Here is a 20,793-nt window from a genome sequence, read left to right as displayed (position 1 = left end):
ATGTTGCCAAAACATGAGCTCATCCTCCCACAGCTTGTTTGCCATCACAGCAAGCCCTCCCCCATGGACTCCCCTCATCCCAGGACCGACAACTTCATGGAGGAATGTGTGGAAACGTTCAAAAGTTATTAAGATGGTCCATCGTAAAGGTAAGACAGTTGTTAAATAAAACAACCAAAAAACACAGAAGAAGGTTGATGCTGTGTTAAAAAAAAGGTGTCACTCTCTTTGTCGACTACTGTAGTCACGGCAGCAATACATGAAATAATAAATAAAGATATACTGTGGTACTCTGTATTACAGTTATGGTCCTTGTAACCAAAATACTCATAACTAGAGATGTACGATAATGGCTTTTTTGCCGATATCCGCCAACTCTTAATTACAGATTCCGATATCAACCGATACCGATATATACAGTCGTGGAATTAACACATTATTATGCCTAATTTTGTTGTGATGCCCCGCTGGATGCATTAAACAATGTAACAAGGTTTTCCAAAATAAATCAACTTAGTTATGGAAAAAAATGCCAACATGGCACAGCCATATTTATTATTGAAGTCACAAAGTGCATTATTTTTTTTAACATGCCTCAAAACAGCAGCTTGGAATTTGAGACATGCTCTCCTTGAGAGAGCATGAGGAGGTTGAGGTGGGCGGGGTCGGGGTTTTAGGGGGTAGTGTATATTGTAGCGTCCCGGAGGAGTTAGTGCTGCAAGGGTTTCTGGGTATTTGTTCTGTTGTGTTTATGTTGTGTTACGGTGCGAATGTTCTCCCGAAATGTGTTTGTCATTCTTGTTTGGTGTGGGTTCACAGTGTGGCGCATATTTGTAACAGTGTTAAAGTTGTTTATACGGTCACCCTCAGTGTGACCTGTATGGCTGTTGACCAAGTATGCATTGCATTCACTTGTGTGTGTTAAAAGCCGTAGATATTATGTGCCTTTAAGGTTTATTAGAGCTCTGTACTTTCCTTTACGTCCGTGTACCACTCCGTACAGCGGCGTTTTAAAAAGTCATACATTTTACTTTTTGAAACCGATACCGATAATTATGAAACCGATACCGATAATTTCCGATATTACATTTTAAAGCATTTATCGGCCGATAATATCGGCAGTCCGATATTATCGGACATCTCTACTCATAACTTAAATCAATATTCCCCATTGGAATTAGTGTGAATTCCATTTTAAGTCTCTTAAAAACACCACATTTTAACATTATTGAAGAACAACAAACTGTTAGACTAGTCATTCTCAAACCTGTGGTACACAGGCTCCAGCTAGTGCCCAAGTGTCAAAAGTCAAGGCCCGCGGGCCAGATCCGGCCCACGAATGAGTTATCTATGGACCCCGGGATGGTATTTGATTAGTATTAGAAGCGGCCCGCAGGCCACAGCGCCCTGCTGCTGTTTTTGCACGCACCAATACTCCATCCGTGTTGGTGCTAGGAATTTTCAAAATGGGGTACTAGGGACCCCATCAAGTCATAAAAATGGGGTCCCACAGTAAATTTTTGGGGTCACACTTTTTTGTAAGCGTTTTGAAAACAGATGATAAATGTATACATTATCCTGTTATATCTCACATTCTATAATGTGTTTTGGAAAAAGATTGTCATAAACGTTACTTAATTCATTAAAAAATTCATACAAAAGAAAACACATTTTTATCCATCCATCCATCCATTTTCTACCGCTTGTCCCGTTCGGGGTCGCGGGAGCCTATCTCAGCTGCGTTCGGGCGGACAAGTCGCCACCTCATCACAGGAACACATTTTTTTGCATACATACATTTATTCTAGGGCTGCGAATCTTTAGGTGTCCTACGATTCGATTCAATATCGATTCTTGGGGTCACGATTCGATTATAAATCGATTTTTTTCGATTAAACGCGATTCTCGATTCAAAAACGATATTTTTCCGATTCAAAACAATTCTCTATTCATTCAATACATAGGATTTCAGCAGGATCTACCCCAGTCTGCTGACATGCAAGCAGAGTAGTAGATTTTTGTAAAAAGCTTTTATAATTGTAAAGGACAATGTTTTATCAACTGATTGCAATAATGTACATTTGTTTTAAAGGCCTACTGAAATGAATTTTTTTTATTTAAACGGGGATAGCAGATCTATTCTATGTGTCATACTTGATCATTTCGCGATATTGCCATATTTTTGCTGAAAGGATTTAGTATAGAACAACGACGATAAAGATTGCAACTTTTGGTATCTGATAAAAAAAAGGCTTGCCCCTACCGGAAGTAGCGTGACGTAGTCAGTTGAACATATACGCAAAGTTCCCTATTGTTTACAATGATGGCCGCATGAAGTGAGAGAGATTCGGACCGAGAAAGCGACAATTTCCCCATTAATTTGAGCGAGGATGAAAGATTTGTGGATGAGTAAAGTGCAAGTGAAGGACTAGTGGGGAGTTGAAGCGATTCAGATAGGGAAGATGCTGTGAGAGCCGGGGGTGACCTGATATTCAGCTGGGAATGACTACAACAGTAAATAAACACAAGACATATATATACTCTATTAGCCACAACACAACCAGGCTTATATTTAATATGCCACAAATTAATCCTGCATAAAAACACCTGCGTGTTTGTTACGCTAGCTCCTAGCTCCTCTGCTAGCTCCTAGCTCCATAGAACACGCCAATACAATTCAAACACCTGATCAACACACACAATCACTCAGCCCAAAAGACTGTTCACCTAACCCAAGGTTCATAAAGCTTATATATTTTTAAAAAGTTACGTACGTGACGCGCACATACGGTCAAGCTCTCAAATGTTTAGCAGCCAAGGCTGCATACTCACGGTACCTGATATTCAGCTGGGAATGACTACAACAGTAAATAAACACAAGACATATATATACTCTATTAGCCACAACACAACCAGGCTTATATTTAATATGCCACAAATTAATCCTGCATAAAAACACCTGCGTGTTTGTTACGCTAGCTCCTAGCTCCTATGCTAGCTCCTAGCTCCATAGAACACGCCAATACAATTCAAACACCTGATCAACACACACAATCACTCAGCCCAAAAGACCGTTCACCTAACCCAAGGTTCATAAAGCTTATATATTTTAAAAAAGTTACGTACATACGCAAAAAAAAGTTGCGCACATACGGTCAAGCGATCAAATGTTTAGAAGCCAAAGCTGCATACTCACAGTAGCACGTCTGCGTCTTTGTCATCCAAATCAAAGTAATCCTGGTAAGAGTCCGTGTTGTCCCAGTTCTTTACAGGCGTCTGTGTATCAAAGTCAAAAGTCCTCCTGGTTACAGTCTCTGTTATCCGAGTTCTTCCATCTTGACTGCATCTTTCGGGAATGTAAACAAAGAAGCGCCGGCTGTGTACTGTTGTGGCTGACTACGTTCGAAAAATACGTCCATTTTGCACCGACAACTTTCTTCTTTGCTTGCTCAGCTTCCTTCTCCATAATGCAATGAACATGATTGAAACAGATTCACGAACACAGATGTCCAGAATACTGTGGAATTATGAAATGAAAACAGAGCTTTTTCGTATTGGCTTCAATGTGGAAGGCATACCCGTGTTCGCCGGTCTACGTCACGCGCATACGTCATCCTCAGAGGCGTTTCGAACCGGAAGTTTAGCGGCAAATTTAAAATGTCACTTTATAAGTTAACCCGGCCGTATTGGCATGTGTTATAATGTTAAGATTTCATCATTGATATATAAACTATCAGACTGCGTGGTCGGTAGTAGTGGGTTTCAGTAGGCCTTTAACTATTAAATGAACCAAAAATATTACTTATTTTATCTTTGTGGTAATATTGGACACAGTGTGTTGTCACTATTGTTCTTTTTTTATTTTTATTTTTATAAATGTTTAATGATAATGTCAATGAGGAATTTTTAATCACTGCTATGTTGAAATTGTTACTAATATTGATACTGTTGTTGATAATATTTTTTTTTTCACTACTTTTGGATTATTCTGTGTCGTGTTTGTGTCTCCTCTCAATTGCTCTGTTTATTGCTGTTCTGAGTGTTGCTGGGTCGGGTTTGATTTTGGAATTGGATTGCATTGTTATGGTATTGTTGTGTATTGTTTTGTTGGATTGATTGATAAAAAAATAAAAATAATAAATAAATAATAATAATAAATAAATAAAAATCGATTTCTGAAAAATGAGAATGGCGATTTGAATTCTAATCGATTTTTTCCCACACCCCTAATTTATTCAGTTATAAACATTTATTCACTTTCTTCTTTCTTTCATGGATCTAAACTTTACTGCTATATTTTTTATTTTAACATTTTCAGAATGTGTTTGTTCTATTTTTGGCCAAAGTAAGGCAAAGAAAACAATCTGAAGTTGTCTTTATTTTTTTTAGTTTTAATGTCAGGATTTTAATAATCCGTCCCGCGTGTGCACAGACTTTCCTCCACGTGGCCCCTGAGCTAAAACGAGTTTGACACCCCTGATCTAGTGGTACGCCAAGTAATCACTTGATTCAAGCACTGTTTTATTTTCCTATATTTAAACACAGTGTTACTGTTCAACCTGTGTGTAATGTTAGAGTGGTTAAAACATTAAATATACTTGTTAAATAAAATGTCTGCCTTGTTTTTGATGAATACTTGGGCCTACTGTATTGTAATGTTGCTCAACATGGGGGTACTTGGAGAGCTAAGTGTTTTCTGAGGTGGTACTGCATTGACAATAAGTATTGCATGAAAAACAATGCAATATAATTTACTACGAACAACTACAGTAGTTTATGAAGTTATGTAATAATAATGTATTCAACATTTTTTTTATTGTCATACAAGCATATGAGACGGCATCATATTTATTACCCAAGGTCCCAGAATGACAATGTACACATAACTAATGCTTGTATGGTCACCTCTAAACCCTTACACTACTTTGATATCTGCACTGCTGGAGGTAAATAAATGTACGCCATCTGCTAGTTTTCCCATAGATATAAATAGATAGTGGTAGCAGCTAAGTGACGTACCTACTTGGCGGCCATCTTCGCGGGGGCCAATTTTCCATTTAAGACAATGTAACACAATGTATAAATAAATAATACATTGCTTAATTGACAACTTAATAATCTGCTACTAATAATTATTGTTTTTGTCAAATTAAATCTTACCCATGAAATATTATTTACAGCGTCCCAGTATAACTTGATACGTCATGCCCCTCTACCGTGTGCCTACAGCGAGGCTAAGCTAGTAGGGGCAAAGTGCCAGAGTATTCCATTCTTATAGTTGGTACGTAAACAAAGATGCAATTCTTGTAGCCACATTGAGCTGCATACGGTTGCAAAATATGCCGTACAGTTAAAACAAAAACACTGGGTATAATCTTTTATTGGTAAGATGTATCTTTTTTTTCTAAAAACATTGATGTTGTGAATTAATAGCGTATGTTTTTAGATTGACAATAACAGGGTTTCCTCTGGTCATTAGAGTAATTAAATGAATTAGACAAAAATTTAGGCCTTACATGGCATTAAATAGGATGTTCACAGGCATTAATAAAATGTCAAACATTTGCAATTGGCGACAAAAAAGACAACAAAACAAACCACCCAACCCAGAAAAAAACGAACCTCAAAATGTTCAATATATATTGAAGTGAAATATTTGCAAACAGAGATAGAGAGTCCATTTTAATTTAAAATAATTGAGTTATTTAACTTCCAATTTTGGGCTGCACGGTGCCACAGGGGTTAGTGCATGTACCTCACAATACGGAGGTCCTGGGTTTGATCCTGGGCTCGGGATCTTTCTGTGTGGAGTTTGCATGTTCTCCCCGTGACTGCGTGGGTCCCCTATGGGTACTCCGGCTTCCTCCCGAAGCAGCTGAGATAGGCTCCAGCACCCCCCGCGACCTCCAACGGGACAAGCGGTAGAAAATGGATGGATGGTTCTTCCAATTATAGTGGTAAACAATACTATGGTAATGAAACATACGTTCATTGCATGTGAACTCGTTCCTTGTATTGTTATTATATATCATCATTACATTAGTGCTTAATTTGGCCAAAGTTAATGTAAACTTTTCAACTATTCAACTTTATCATTGCCAACTGCTTACAATTTTGTCTAAACAGACAATTGTATGCTTTTGAACCTGTAATAATGTGCAGTCAGACATGGGCATTACATTTATTCTAAGTTGCATTTAAAAAAGGTATTAAAAAATTCAGGTAGGTTTTTTGACACCTGCAGGAACCCTGAATAAGGTAAACTGCATGAAAATTGATAACGAAATAAGCAAGCTCTGATTTATTTGCAATGTATAACACATATTATTGCACTGCATTCAATGGGAAAGTGGCCCCTACTAAGATGGCCGCCAAATAGGCACGTTGCGTACATGGTTGCCAGGGAAACGATTTTCGATTGAGGGAAAGCTCGGACTCTGACCAATGAGGGACCCCGACTGTACCAACGTATGAATAATGGGTGGGAAGAGACTCACTACCCTTTTGAATTATACAAAGAAAACAGACGTTGAAGATAACATTTTACATCAACGGAATAAAATGTAGTTACTCTGAAGTGACAGACACCACTTAAAAGGCTGTTTTATGATTTAATTTAATTTTAAATGTTAAAAAACGAACGGTGTTCCGTATTGGTATGATCCGCGCCAACGTTCGTTTTAAACTTTCGATTGTTTTTTTTTTATTGCTTCTTCTAACAACCTACTTCTCTGGGCTGTGATAAAACGTCGCTAGTCCAAGGTAAGAACACGTTTTAATGTTAATATATGGTCACCTCACTTTAAAAAAAAATGTTGACAAAGTTGTGTAAAGAATTGTTGATTTTGGTTCCGGCGTTAACTATCATGCTAATTCATGTGTGTGCAGCTAACTGACATGGAAGCTAACTGACAACATATTAGCAGCTACATGTGCCGTTACTATGTCAGTAATTGTCTGTTTAATGCGTGTGTGGTGTTGTTGCCGACATGCTGGTTGTCTCCTTTTGTCAACATTGTGAGTGTTGCATGAAAAGAGGAAGTCCACCTCAAAAATACACATTGTCTGGTGAAAAGGTCACTTAAACCTGCTGAGGTTCACTGACCACAACATTAGGGACACATGTACAGTGGCATGACATCTGCCTTTACTAAATGCCCATTTGTTTTTATGGTCTACTCTCGCAATCAATCAATCAATCAATCAATCAATCAATCAATCAATCAATGTTTATTTATATAGCCCTAAATCACAAGTGTCTCAAAGGGCTGTACAAGCCACAACGACATCCTCGGTACAGAGCCCACATACGGGCAAGGAAAACTCACCCCAGTGGGACGTCAATGTGAATGACTATGAGAATGACTATGAGAAACCTTGGAGAGGACCGCATATGTGGGTAACCCCCCCTCTAGGGGAGACCGAAAGCAATGGATGTCGAGTGGGTCTGACATAATATTGTGAAAGTCCAACACATCAGCGAAAGTCCAGTCCATAGTGGGGCCAGCAGGAACCATCCCGAGTGGAGACGGGTCAGCAGCGTAGAGATGTCCCCATCTGATGGACAGGCTAGCGGTCTACCCCGGGTTGGGAGCAGAGTAGAAAAGAAAAGAAAAGAAACGGCAGATCAACTGGTCTAAAAAGGGAGTCTATTTAAAGGCTAGAGTATACAAATGAGTTTTAAGATGAGACTTAAATGCTTCTACTGAGGTAGCATCTCTAACTTTTACCGGGAGGGCATTCCATAGTATTGGAGCCCGAATAGAAAACGCTCTATAGCCCGCAGACTTTTTTTGGGCTCTGGGAATCACTAATAAGCCGGAGTTCTTTGAACGCAGATTTCTTGCCGGGACATATGGTACAATACAATCGTCAAGATAGGCAGGAGCTTGTCCGTGTAGTATTTCATACGTAAGTAGTAAAACCTTAAAGTCGCATCTTAGGTGCACAGGAAGCCAGTGCAAGTGAGCCAGTATAGGCGTAATATGATCAAACTTTCTTGTTTTTGTCAAAAGTCTAGCAGCCGCATTTTGTACCATCTGTAATCTTTTAATGCTAGACATAGGGAGGCCCGAAAATAAAACGTTACAGTAATTGAGACGAGATGTAACGAACGCATGGATAATGATCTCAGCATCGTTTGTGGACAAAATGGGACGAATTTTAGCGATATTACGGAGATGAAAGAAGGCCGTTTTAGTAACACTCTTAATGTGCGACTCAAACGAGAGAGTTGGGTCGAAGATAATACCCAGATTCTTTACAGAGTCACCTTGTATAATTGTTTGGTTGTCAAATGTTAAGGTGGTATTATTAAATAGATGTCGGTGTTGAGCAGGACCGATAATCAGCATTTCCGTTTTCTTAGCGTTGAGTTGCAAAAAGTTAGCGAACATCCATTGTTTAATTTCATTAAGACACGCCTCCAGCTGACTACAATCCGGCGTGTTGGTCAGCTTTAGGGGCATGTAGAGTTGGGTGTCATCAGCATAACAGTGAAAGCTAACACCGGCGCATGTGCCGCAAAGACACCTTGTGTCATCAAAAGCAACACATTACTCAAAATAATCCATAAAATGCCATTAGCGTTTGCTCACAATACACTCTTGTGCAATATATACATGGTGTTTGTTGTTTTTGTCTCCTCTCCCAAGTTAGGCATGACAACCGCCACCCTGCGTCATAAAAAGCAACACATTACTCAAAATAATCCATAAAGTCCAATGTGTGTTTGCTCACAATACGCGCATGTGCCGCAAAGACATGCCGTTTGTTTTTATGGTCTCCTATTGCAAGTTATTCATGATAACCGTCACCTTGCGCCATGAAAACCAACAAATTACTCAAAATAATCCATAAAATGCCATTAGCGTTTGCTCACAATACACTCTTGTGCAATATATGCATAGTGTTTGTTGTTTTTGTTTCCTCTCCCAAGTTAGGCATGATAACCGCCACCTTGTGCCATAAAAAGCAACAAATTACTCAAATATAATCCACAAATTCAAAATCCTAATGAGTGTTTGCTCACAATACACGCAGACGCACCATTGACACTGTGTTTGTTTTTATTGGCTCCTCTCACAAGTTATTTATGATAACCGTGTGCTGATTGTTTTATGGCCTCTTTTTGCAAGTTATTCATGATAGCCACCACCTTGCATCAGCAAAAGCAACACACTACTCAAAATTATCCATAAAATCCAATGAGCGTTTGCTCACAATACACTCTTGTGCAATATATACATGATGTTTGTTGTTTTTGCCTCCTCTCCCAAGTTAGGCATGATAACCGCCACTTTGCGTCATAAAAAGCAACACATTACTCAAAATAGATCATAAAGTCCAATGAGTGTTTGCTCACAATACACGCATTCGCACCATAGACACTGTGTTTGTTTTTAAGGGCTCCTCAATCTATTTATGATAACCGTGTGCTGATTTTTGTATGGTCTCTTTTTGCAAGTTATTCATGATAGCCACCACCTTGCGGCATACAAAGCAACACATTACTCAACATAATCCATAAAGTTCAGTGTGTGTTTACTCACAATATGCGCATGTGCCGCAAAGACATGCCGTTCTTTTTTATGGTCTCCTATCATAAGTTATTCATGAAAACCGTCACCTTGCGCCATGAAAAGCAACAAATTACTCAAAAATAATCCACAAATTCAAAAGCCTAATGAGTGTTTGCTCACAATACACGCATGCGTACCATAGACACTGTTTGTTTTTAAGGGCTCCTCTCACAAGTTATTTATGATAACCGTGTGCTGATTGTTGTATGGTCTCTTTTTGCAAGTTATTCATGATAGCCACCACCTTGCGTCATAAAAAGCAACACATTACTCAAAATAATCAATATAGTTCAGTGTGTGTTTGCTCACAATACACGCATGTGCCGCAAAGACATGCCGTTTGTTTTTATGGTCTCCTATCGCAAGTTATTCATGAAAACCGTCACCTTGCGTCATAAAAAGCAACAAATTACTCACAAATAATCCACACATTCAAAAGCCTAATGAGTGTTTGCTCACAATACACGCATGCGTACCATAGACACTGTTTGTTTTTAAGGGCTCCTCTCACAAGTTATTTATGATAACCGTGTACTGATTGTTGTATGGTCTCTTTTTGCAAGTTATTCATGATAGCCAACACCTTGCGTCATAAAAAGCAACAAATTACTCACAAATAATCCACACATTCAAAAGCCTAATGAGTGTTTGCTCACAATACACGCATGCGCAACATAGACACTGTGTTTGTTTTTAAGGGCTCCTCTCACAAGTTATTTATGATAACCGTGTGCTGATTGTTGTATGGTCTCTTTTTGCAAGTTATTCATGATAGCCACCACCTTGCGTCATAAAAAGCAACACATTGAACAAAATAATCAATCAATCAATGTTTATTTATATAGCCCTAAATCACAAAGTGTCTCAAAGGGCTGAAGTTCAGTGTGTGTTTGCTCACAATACGCGCATGTGCCGCAAAGACAAGCCGTTTGTTTTTAAGGTCTCCTATCGCAAGTTATTCATGAAAATCGTCACTTTACGCTATAAAAAGCAACAAATCACTCACAAATAATCCACAAATTCAAAAGCCTAATGAGTGTTTGCTCACAATACACGCAGGCGCACCATAGACACTGTGTTTGTTTTTATGGGCTCCTCTCACAAGTTATTTACGATAACCGTGTGCTGATTGTTTTATGGTCTCTTTTTGCAAGTTATTCATGACAACCGCCACCTTGCGTCATAAAAAGCAACACATTACTCAAAATAACCGATAAAGTCCAATGTGTGTTTGCTCACAATACACGCATGTGCCGCAAAGACATGCCGTTTGTTTTTGGCAACATAAGCTAGCTGAATTCTGATTGGATAAAAACTCTATGACCTAAAAACAACCGCGCTGGAAGGAGCATAACATGACATGAAGAGAATATAAATACTTTTAGATATTTAGGGAAAGTAAATAAAGTACTTTTTTCTTTAATTATGATTATGATTTCTGGTTACGTTAGGCCAGTAGAGAAGGCCTCGCTGGCCCTGACGGCACACCACTGGTTACAAAAGCAGCGTTTGGAAAAGCCTACGATTTCACTCACAGGGTAACAGGATTACAACAAGCATCGAGTCCGTTATTAAATTATTTTGTTCTCAAAGCTATCCTTTGTGTGTGCACGCTCGGCGGCCGTGCGCCTGCCCACGGGACAGCCGTGATTGACAGTCATGAGTCAGGTTATGTGGGCCGCACTGCAATTATTTATAAAATTTGACTTCTAATCGTCACAAATGGAGACATTTATTTGTTTAAACCACTTATGGTAACATATGGTAGCTGTTGGTAGCCGTGTAACATTTTTTTGATGAAAAAAATTGTATTTCGAGCCGATGATACAAAGTAACTTTAAGGTGTTGGCTTGAAATGCGTCACATTTTATTTTTCCAACTCACTGTAACAGACACATTCAACTGTCCAAGACACATGGTGTCAACCAACCCCGTATTTTATCGGGAAAAATATTTAAAATAAGTTTAATTGTTTTTAACCGGACAAATACATACACTACTGGTCAAAAGTTTTAAAAACATCTCATTTTTTAGCAGTAGTAGAATTGTTATTGGGATGAGGTGGCGATATGTCCAGGGTGTACGCTGCCTTCCGCCCGAATGCAGCTGAGTCAGGTTCCAGCACCCCCCGCGACCTCAATTGGGACAAGCGGTAGAAAATGGATGGATGGATGGATGTCATTTAAATGGAATGTCATTTAAATGGCTAAATAAATAACCACTAGGCCTACTCAGTGGCCTAGTGGTTAGAGTGTCCGCCCTGAGATGGGTAGGTCGTGAGTTCAAACCAAAGTCATACCAAAGACTATAAAAATGGGACCCCTTACCTCCCTGCTTGGCACTAAGCATCAAGGGTTGGAATTGGGAGTTAAATCACTAAAAATTATTACCGGGCGCAGCCACTGCTGCTGCTCACTGCTCCCCTCACCTCCCAGGGGGTGATCAAGGGTGATGGGTCAAATGCAGAGAATAATTTCGCCACACCTCGTGTGTGTGTGACAATCATTGGAACTTTAACTTTAACTTAAAGGCCTACTGAAACCCACTACTACCGACCACGCAGTCTGATAGTTTATATATCAATGATGAAATCTTAACATTATAACACATGCCAATACGGCCGGGTTAACTTATAAAGTGACATTTTAAATTTGCCGCTAAACTTCCGGTTCGAAACGCCTCTGAGGATGACGTATGCGCGTGACGTAGCCCGACGAACACGGGTATGCCTTCCACATTGAAGCCGATACGAAAACGCTCTGTTTTCATTTCATAATTCCACAGTATTCTGGACATCTGTGTTCGTGAATCTGTTTCAATCATGTTCATTGCATTATGGAGAAGGAAGCCAAGCAAGCAAAGAAGAAAGTTGTCGGTGCGAAATGGACGTATTTTTCGAACGTAGTCAGCCACAACAGTACACAGCCGGCGCTCCTTTGTTTACATTCCCGAAAGATGCAGTCAAGATGGAAGAACTCGGATAACAGAGACTCTAACCAGGAGGACTTTTGATTTGGATACACAGACGCCTGTAGGGAACTGGGACAACACAGACTCTTACCAGGATTACTTTGATTTGGATGACAAAGACGCAGACGTGCTACTGTGAGTATGCAGCTTTGGCTTTTTTTTGCGTATGTACGTAACTTTTTTAAAATATATAAGCTTTATGAACCTTGGGTTAGGTGAACGGTCTTTTGGGCTGAGTGATTGTGTGTGTTGATCATGTGTTTGAATTGTATTGGCGTGTTCTATGGAGCTAGGAGCTAGCAGAGGAGCTAGGAGCTAGCATAACACGTACCGTACCGTAAGTGCGCGTCACGTACGTAACTTTTTAAAAATATATAAGCTTTATGAACCTTGGGTTAGGTGAACGGTCTTTTGGGCTGAGTGATTGTGTGTGTTGATCGGGTGTTTGAATTGTATTGGCGTGTTCTATGGAGCTAGGAGCTAGCAGAGGAGCTAGGAGCTAGCATAACAAACACGCAGGTGTTATTATGCAGGATTAATTTGTGGCATATTAAATATAAGCCTGGTTGTGTTGTGGCTAATAGAGTATATATATGTCTTGTGTTTATTTACTGTTGTAGTCATTCCCAGCTGAATATCAGGTACCGTGAGTATGCAGCCTTGGCTGCTAAACATTCGATAACTTGACCGTATGTGCGCGTCACGTACGTAACTTTTTAAAAATATATAAGCTTTATGAACCTTGGGTTAGGTAAACGGTCTTTTGGGCTGAGTGATTGTGTGTGTTGATCAGGTGTTTGAATTGTATTGGCGTGTTCTATGGAGCTAGGAGCTAGCAGAGGAGCTAGGAGCTAGCATAACAAACACGCAGGTGTTTTTATGCAGGATTAATTTGTGGCATATTAAATATAAGCCTGGTTGTGTTGTGGCTAATAGAGTATATATATGTCTTGTGTTTATTTACTGTTGTAGTCATTCCCAGCTGAATATCAGGTCACCCCCGGCTCTCACAGCATCTTCCCTATCTGAATAGCTTCAACTCCCCACTAGTCCTTCACTTGCACTTTACTCATCCACAAATCTTTCATCCTCGCTCAAATTAATGGGGAAATTGTCGCTTTCTCGGTCCGAATCTCTCTCACTTCATGCGGCCATCATTGTAAACAATAGGGAACTTTGCGTATATGTTCAACTGACTACGTCACGCTACTTCCGGTAGGTGCAAGCCTTTTTTTTATCAGATACCAAAAGTTGCAATCTTTATCGTCGTTGTTCTATACTAAATCCTTTCAGCAAAAATATGGCAATATCGCGAAATGATCAAGTATGACACATAGAATAGATCTGCTATCCCCGTTTAAATAAAAAAAATTCATTTCAGTAGGCCTTTAAATCTTTGTTTTTCCCCCTCAAAGTCTTCCCGTATCCAGGTAATTTTTCCCTGAGTTCGGAAACATGACGAGAAACAATAACAAAAAAGATAAAGATCTAATCACTCTAGTATCGATCATCTTCTAACACTACCCTTGGTATCAACACTTACCACTTTATTGGCCGAGCTGTCCTCTTTGAGTGTCATGTACTGACTGTGACAAAGCTGACGAGGTGGCTGAAAACTGTATCACAATATGAGTTTTTAATATCAATTGCTATCGATAATTATTTATATTTTTTTATGACCTGTTGAAAATAAGGACTAGGAGAAAAATATATTTAAATGTAAACTTTCTTATTTGAAATGTAACCTTCCTCTGATTATAATCCCCTCAGCTATCAAGGCTGAAAGGAAAGAAAATGTCAACACAACAATGGAAAACAGTAAATCAATGTAAACTACATTTTTAAATCACATTGGACACCTAACAATAACGTTTTAAAAATTATACAGCATAATTCACATGTGAATAATATAAATACAGTCTATTATACAACATTATTCACATGTGCATAATATAAATACAGTCTATTATACAGCATTATTCACATGTGCATAATATAAATACAGTCTATTATACAGCATTATTCACATGTGAATGATACACAGTTGTGCTCATAAGTTTACATACCCTGAGAGAATTTATGATTTCTTGGCCATTCTTTAGAGAATATGAATGATAACACAAAAACCTTTCTTCCACTCATGCTTAATGGTTGTGTGAAGCTATTTATTGTCAAAAAACTGTGTTTACTCTTTTTAAATCAAAATGACAAAAGAAAGTACCAAAATGACCCTGATCAAAAGTCTACATACCCCTGTGACTTCGATCTGATAACATGCACAAAAGTTGACACAAACAGGTTTGAATGGCTAATCAAGGTTCCAACCCTCACCTGTGACATGTTTGTTTGTAATTAGTGTGTGTGTATAAAAGGTCAGTGAGTTTCTGGGCTTCTGACAGACCATTGCATCTTTCATCCAGTGCTGCACGGATGTTTCTGGATTCTGAGTCATGGGGAAGGCAAAATAATTGTCAAAGGATCTGCGAGAAAAGGTAATTGAACTGCATAAAACAGGAAAAGGGTATAAAAAGATATCCAATGAATTGGGAATGCCAATCAGCAGGGTTCAAACGCTGATTAAGAAGTGGAAAATGAGGGATTCAGGTAGACCAGCAAAGATTTCAGCCACAAATGCCAGGAAAATTGTTCGAGATGCAAAGAAAAATCCACAAATAACTTCAGCTGAAATACAGGACTATCTGAAAAATGTTCAAGATGCACAATAAGGAGGCACTTGAAGAAAAATGGGATGCATGGTCGAGTCGCCAGAAGAAAGCCATCACTCCAAATTACTTTGTTCCAGAAGTTTTGAGGCTTGTCTCTGTGCTGTTTGGCGTAATGTAAGCGGGATACTTTGTGACATTTGCACAGAAATGGCTTTCTTCTGGCGACTCGACCATGCAGCCCATTTTTCTTGACCCCTGAGAGGTGAGGGGAGCAGTGGGCAGCAGCGGTGCCGCGCCCGGGAATCATTTTTGGTGATGTAACCCCCAATTCCAACCCTTGATGCTGAGTGCCAAGCAGGGAGGTGATGGGTCCCATTTTTATAGTCTTTGGTATGACTCGGCCGGGGTTTGAACTCACAACCTACCGATCTCACTCTAACCACTAGGCCAGTAGACGGACTCTTTGAAACATATTTACAGAAGAGTAAGAAACCGGATTTAAAGCGGGGGCGACCTCAGCTGACTTCGTTGGATAAATGTGGAGAAAAAGGAGGTAGCACACAAGTGGAACGGAGGTAGATAACATCAAATATTAACTATTTATTTTATTATATGTTGTAAAAGTAGTGAGTGACACTACATTTGTGTAGTTATTAGCCTCAACCCAAGTGAACAGAATGCTAATGCTAACAAGCTAGAATAGAATAGAAAGTACTTTATTGATCCCTGGGGGAAATTCAGCACCACAGTTTGCTCACAATAGACAATAAACATTTAGGTATTTTTACATGTGAATAATATAAATACAGTCTATTATACAGCATTATTCACATGTGAATAACATAAATACAGTCTATTATACAGCATTATTCACATGTGAATAATATAAATACAGTCTATTATACATTTAAGTACAGTCAAAAGCTAAAGCCGATGTTTGTGTTGTCAGCGTGAGACAAACCGTGACATTTATTAGTAATATATTGTTATTTACAGCTGAAATGGTCCGAAAGGAATCGCCTGACCCTCATGAATTCATCATTTACTGAGAGGACAACTTTCTGACTGTTGGACATTGCGAACTTCTTATGAACAATTCGGTACACTTTATGATTGCTTTGTATTTCAATTACTTACTTTTTAGTAAAAGAAGTGTGACCTAATATTGTCTATTTACATGATATCAGCTTAGAAATATACAAAACCACTCCTCTATACGTCATCAGCCGGATTTCAATAAACTAACCTGGACTGGGAAATGCAATGGAAATACAAACCACACACACAACCTACAAAATCAGACCCAGACAGAGGTTACTGGAAAAAGGCCTGAAGAGAAACCAGAGAATAACTATTTTCTGCAGGTTTACTGCCCACTGTGCTCAAGGGTGAGCGCAGTTAAGGTGTTGTGGCATTACTGATCACAAGCGCCATGGTCTGACTGTGGTCCGTTTTGAAAAAATCCAAACAACTGCCATACTGTCGAGATCGATTCTGCTGTTTTATCGACAATTTTTTTGCTCTCAGAAGCATTCATTTTTAGTTTCTCATTTCACATCGTGCAAAAAATCAACCGTGAGACAACAAGATGGCGCAACCAAATGTGACAGTTGGTACTCTTACCCGATTGGCTGTTACGGTGTCAGTGGCGTGTCACTCCCACTGACAAGTAATCACTTCCTGCATTGCTTGGTTACCAGAGAGCGAAAGCCTTGGTTTGTGCAACCAACCTTGCTTCGCCACCTCCTGTTTCTCCTGAGGAAGAAATTAATATATATATTGAATGTTTAATCATACGCATTTATTATTGAGATGTCTTTATGTGTATCGCAATATATATTGATATTGTTTTATCGCCCAGCCCTAGCTGACACACCAACAGTTGTTGTATTATCATCTCTCACCTCAACTATACTAAGCACTTATTTCTTGGTGTTTCAAGCTAGCTTAAAGGCCTACTGAAATGAATTTTTTTTATTTAAACGGGGATAGCAGATCTATTCTATGTGTCATACTTGATCATTTCGCGATATTGCCATATTTTTGCTGAAAGGATTTAGTATAGAACAACGACGATAAAGATTGCAACTTTTGGTATCTGATAAAAAAAAGGCTTGCACCTACCGGAAGTAGCGTGACGTAGTCAGTTGAACATATACGCAAAGTTCCCTATTGTTTACAATGATGGCCGCATGAAGTGAGAGAGATTCGGACCGAGAAAGCGACAATTTCCCCATTAATTTGAGCGAGGATGAAAGATTTGTGGATGAGTAAAGTGCAAGTGAAGGACTAGTGGGGAGTTGAAGCTATTCAGATAGGGAAGATGCTGTGAGAGCCGGGGGTGACCTGATATTCAGCTGGGAATGACTACAACAGTAAATAAACACAAGACATATATATACTCTATTAGCCACAACACAACCAGGCTTATATTTAATATGCCACAAATTAATCCTGCATAAAAACACCTGCGTGTTTGTTACGCTAGCTCCTAGCTCCTCTGCTAGCTCCTAGCTCCATAGAACACGCCAATACAATTCAAACACCTGATCAACACACACAATCACTCAGCCCAAAAGACCGTTTACCTAACCCAAGGTTCATAAAGCTTATATATTTTTTAAAAGTTACGTACGTGACGCGCACATACGGTCAAGTTATCGAATGTTTAGCAGCCAAGGCTGCATACTCACGGTACCTGATATTCAGCTGGGAATGACTACAACAGTAAATAAACACAAGACATATATATACTCTATTAGCCACAACACAACCAGGCTTATATTTAATATGCCACAAATTAATCCTGCATAATAACACCTGCGTGTTTGTTATGCTAGCTCCTAGCTCCTCTGCTAGCTCCTAGCTCCATAGAACACGCCAATACAATTCAAACACCCGATCAACACACACAATCACTCAGCCCAAAAGACCGTTCACCTAACCCAAGGTTCATAAAGCTTATATATTTAAAAAAAGTTACGTACGTGACGCGCACGTACGGTACGGTACGTGTTATGCTAGCTCCTAGCTCCTCTGCTAGCTCCTAGCTCCATAGAACACGCCAATACAATTCAAAGACATGATCAACACACACAATCACTCAGCCCAAAAGACCGTTCACCTAACCCAAGGTTCATAAAGCTTATATATTTAAAAAAAGTTACGTACATACGCAAAAAAAAGCCAAAGCTGCATACTCACAGTAGCACGTCTGCGTCTTTGTCATCCAAATCAAAGTAATCCTGGTAAGAGTCTGTGTTGTCCCAGTTCTCTACAGGCGTCTGTGTATCCAAATCAAAAGTCCTCCTGGTTAGAGTCTCTGTTATCCGAGTTCTTCCATCTTGACTGCATCTTTCGGGAATGTAAACAAAGAAGCGCCGGCTGTGTACTGTTGTGGCTGACTACGTTCGAAAAATACGTCCATTTCGCACCGACAACTTTCTTCTTTGCTTGCTCGGCTTCCTTCTCCATAATGCAATGAACATGATTGAAACAGATTCACGAACACAGATGTCCAGAATACTGTGGAATTATGAAATGAAAACAGAGCTTTTTCGTATCGGCTTCAATGTGGAAGGCATACCCGTGTTCGTCGGGCTACGTCACACGCATACGTCATCCTCAGAGGCGTTTCGAACCGGAAGTTTAGCGGCAAATTTAAAATGTCACTTTATAAGTTAACCCGGCCGTATTGGCATGTGTTATAATGTTAAGATTTCATCATTGATATATAAACTATCAGACTGCGTGGTCGGTAGTAGTGGGTTTCAGTAGGCCTTTAACTATAATTCTATGTGTAACTTGTTTTGCCTTGTCCTCCAGTGTTAAAATACTAACAAATGCTGTTTATTTTCCATATTAGAGGTGATTATTGTTAGTTTAGGGAAGGAGCTCCACCACTATGTGTGGAGACACGTAATTAGCTGCTAGCCAATGCTAGCCTGGGACTTAAAAAAAAAATACAGTATCAGCCCGAGGGGATCGGCATTTGGGATTGGCATTAAAAGGCGTCAACCGGCAATAGCGATCACATATTTTCTTCACAAAAATCGTCTGAAATTGATCAGAGGCCGATCGATCGGCACATCCCAAGTAACCAGTAATTAAATGCAAACATTTGAGTGCAACAGGAAATTTGAAACACAATTTTACAACCTTTGCTATCAGTGTTGTTGTTGCTACTGTAAGTATTTGAACAGAGACAGTTTTTCCACCATTTTTACCTTTGCACTTACAGTATACACCAATGACCACCCTGGCGGAGTGCTTTTCTTTGCGAGTCGAAGCAAACAAATAGGAACAAGCTGTTGAAAGAACAAAACATGCTTAAAGAGGACAACTAGCGTGCAAACTGCTGTTCACCTTGGGCAACAAGAACCTTAGCTTGTAATTTAAACTCTTAATCATTCCCATACTTGTCAACGTGGAGATCTTTCTCTGGAAGAGCAACAAGGACTGACCGGGTCTTCGATTATTCGTAAAGTCCTAACGGAAAAAACAGGCCACTTTTTAATGCCTAATAACAGTTTGTGTCAAGGCACGTGTTACATCACTGTCATTTCTTCACATAAGCGCTATGAATTATGTTCCCTCATTGAGGAAAACCAGCAAGGGGGAAACCACGGGCTCATCTGGAAAAAAGCTTTAGTGGAGTTCGTTCAGGATGGAGTGCTTGCCAGCAAAATGAACTATTGCCATTTTAAGTATCTTTACATGAAAACAACCTAGTATAAAAACATTTTTTTCATTTGGTGATCTCCATGGACATTGACCTGCAAGACTCTGTGATTTGCATACCAGGCCAGTAGTTGGCCATGGATATTTGCTTTTTATAAACATTACAAATAGCTGTCTTTGATATGACGTCACGTCTGGGTGCTGTCGCCTTGGACTTAAGCGTTCAGTGGGAAAACAAGCGTATTCCTAGCAGGAGGTCAAGTGAAAAAAATGTTGCTTACATGTACTGTTCTCGACTGTGGAAATAGTTCCAATATGGATAGATGGATCTATTTTGTTAAAAGTTAACGTAGAGTTCCATGAAAGTAAACAAGTTGTTAAAATATATAAAGATGTTGCTTCTGTTAAGTCTGTCATGAGTGGAGCTGAGTCAACATATCAGGTTTACAGTAATTAATGTCGGCATGAACTTAAAATATACTTTTTAGTCATTTATTTACTTGACTTATTCCTTAAACAGTTACATATAAACAGTTTTCTTTATGCTGCCGATTCAGATACTGATCATCCATGGGTGAGATCGGCCGATACCACTACCGATCACATGTATTGACTGTACATTTTTTATTTCATTTATGAATGCTATTGTCAGTTCAACAATATCAACACAATATTTAACCTAGTTTCTTATCCTCCTGTATTAGTACTATTAAATTAATAGCTAGACAAAATAAAAACTCATCTAAATCTTTTGGTTTTTGCCATCAAAGTCCTCCTCTGTCCAAGGCCTTATTCACTGAATTTGTAAACATTAATCAAAAAATTATAATAATAAAATAAAAATATTGACCTAATCACTCTGGTATCGATAATATACGGATACTACCCTTGATATC

At 39.1% G+C, this 20,793-nt stretch overlaps 2 protein-coding genes across 3 annotated transcripts in view; one reads left to right on the top strand and one right to left on the bottom strand.

The window, feature by feature from the left end:
* The window catches only part of LOC133653394 (cytochrome c oxidase subunit 4 isoform 2, mitochondrial), a 32,627-nt gene extending 29,412 nt beyond the window's left edge, over window positions 1–3,215 (bottom strand). The window contains exon 1 of the mRNA XM_062052609.1: window positions 3,197–3,215. The gene's annotated coding sequence lies outside the window, so the exon portion shown is untranslated. The remainder of the gene's footprint in view (window positions 1–3,196) is intronic.
* wu:fa11c10 (protein FAM110A) overlaps window positions 1–20,793 on the top strand; it is a 119,622-nt gene that overhangs the window by 17,937 nt on the left and 80,892 nt on the right. The window contains exon 3 of one of the 2 annotated variants that reach the window (XM_062052603.1): window positions 34–149. The gene's annotated coding sequence lies outside the window, so the exon portion shown is untranslated. Of the gene's footprint in view, window positions 1–33; window positions 150–6,556; window positions 6,763–20,793 lie in introns of those variants that run through there. The other variant, XM_062052605.1, reaches the window with a different exon arrangement.

The sequence above is a fragment of the Entelurus aequoreus genome, linkage group LG07 (assembly GCF_033978785.1).
Source record: "Entelurus aequoreus isolate RoL-2023_Sb linkage group LG07, RoL_Eaeq_v1.1, whole genome shotgun sequence".
In the NCBI taxonomy this organism is placed as follows: domain Eukaryota; kingdom Metazoa; phylum Chordata; class Actinopteri; order Syngnathiformes; family Syngnathidae; genus Entelurus; species Entelurus aequoreus.
This window is presented reverse-complemented; position numbering and strand designations above follow the sequence as displayed.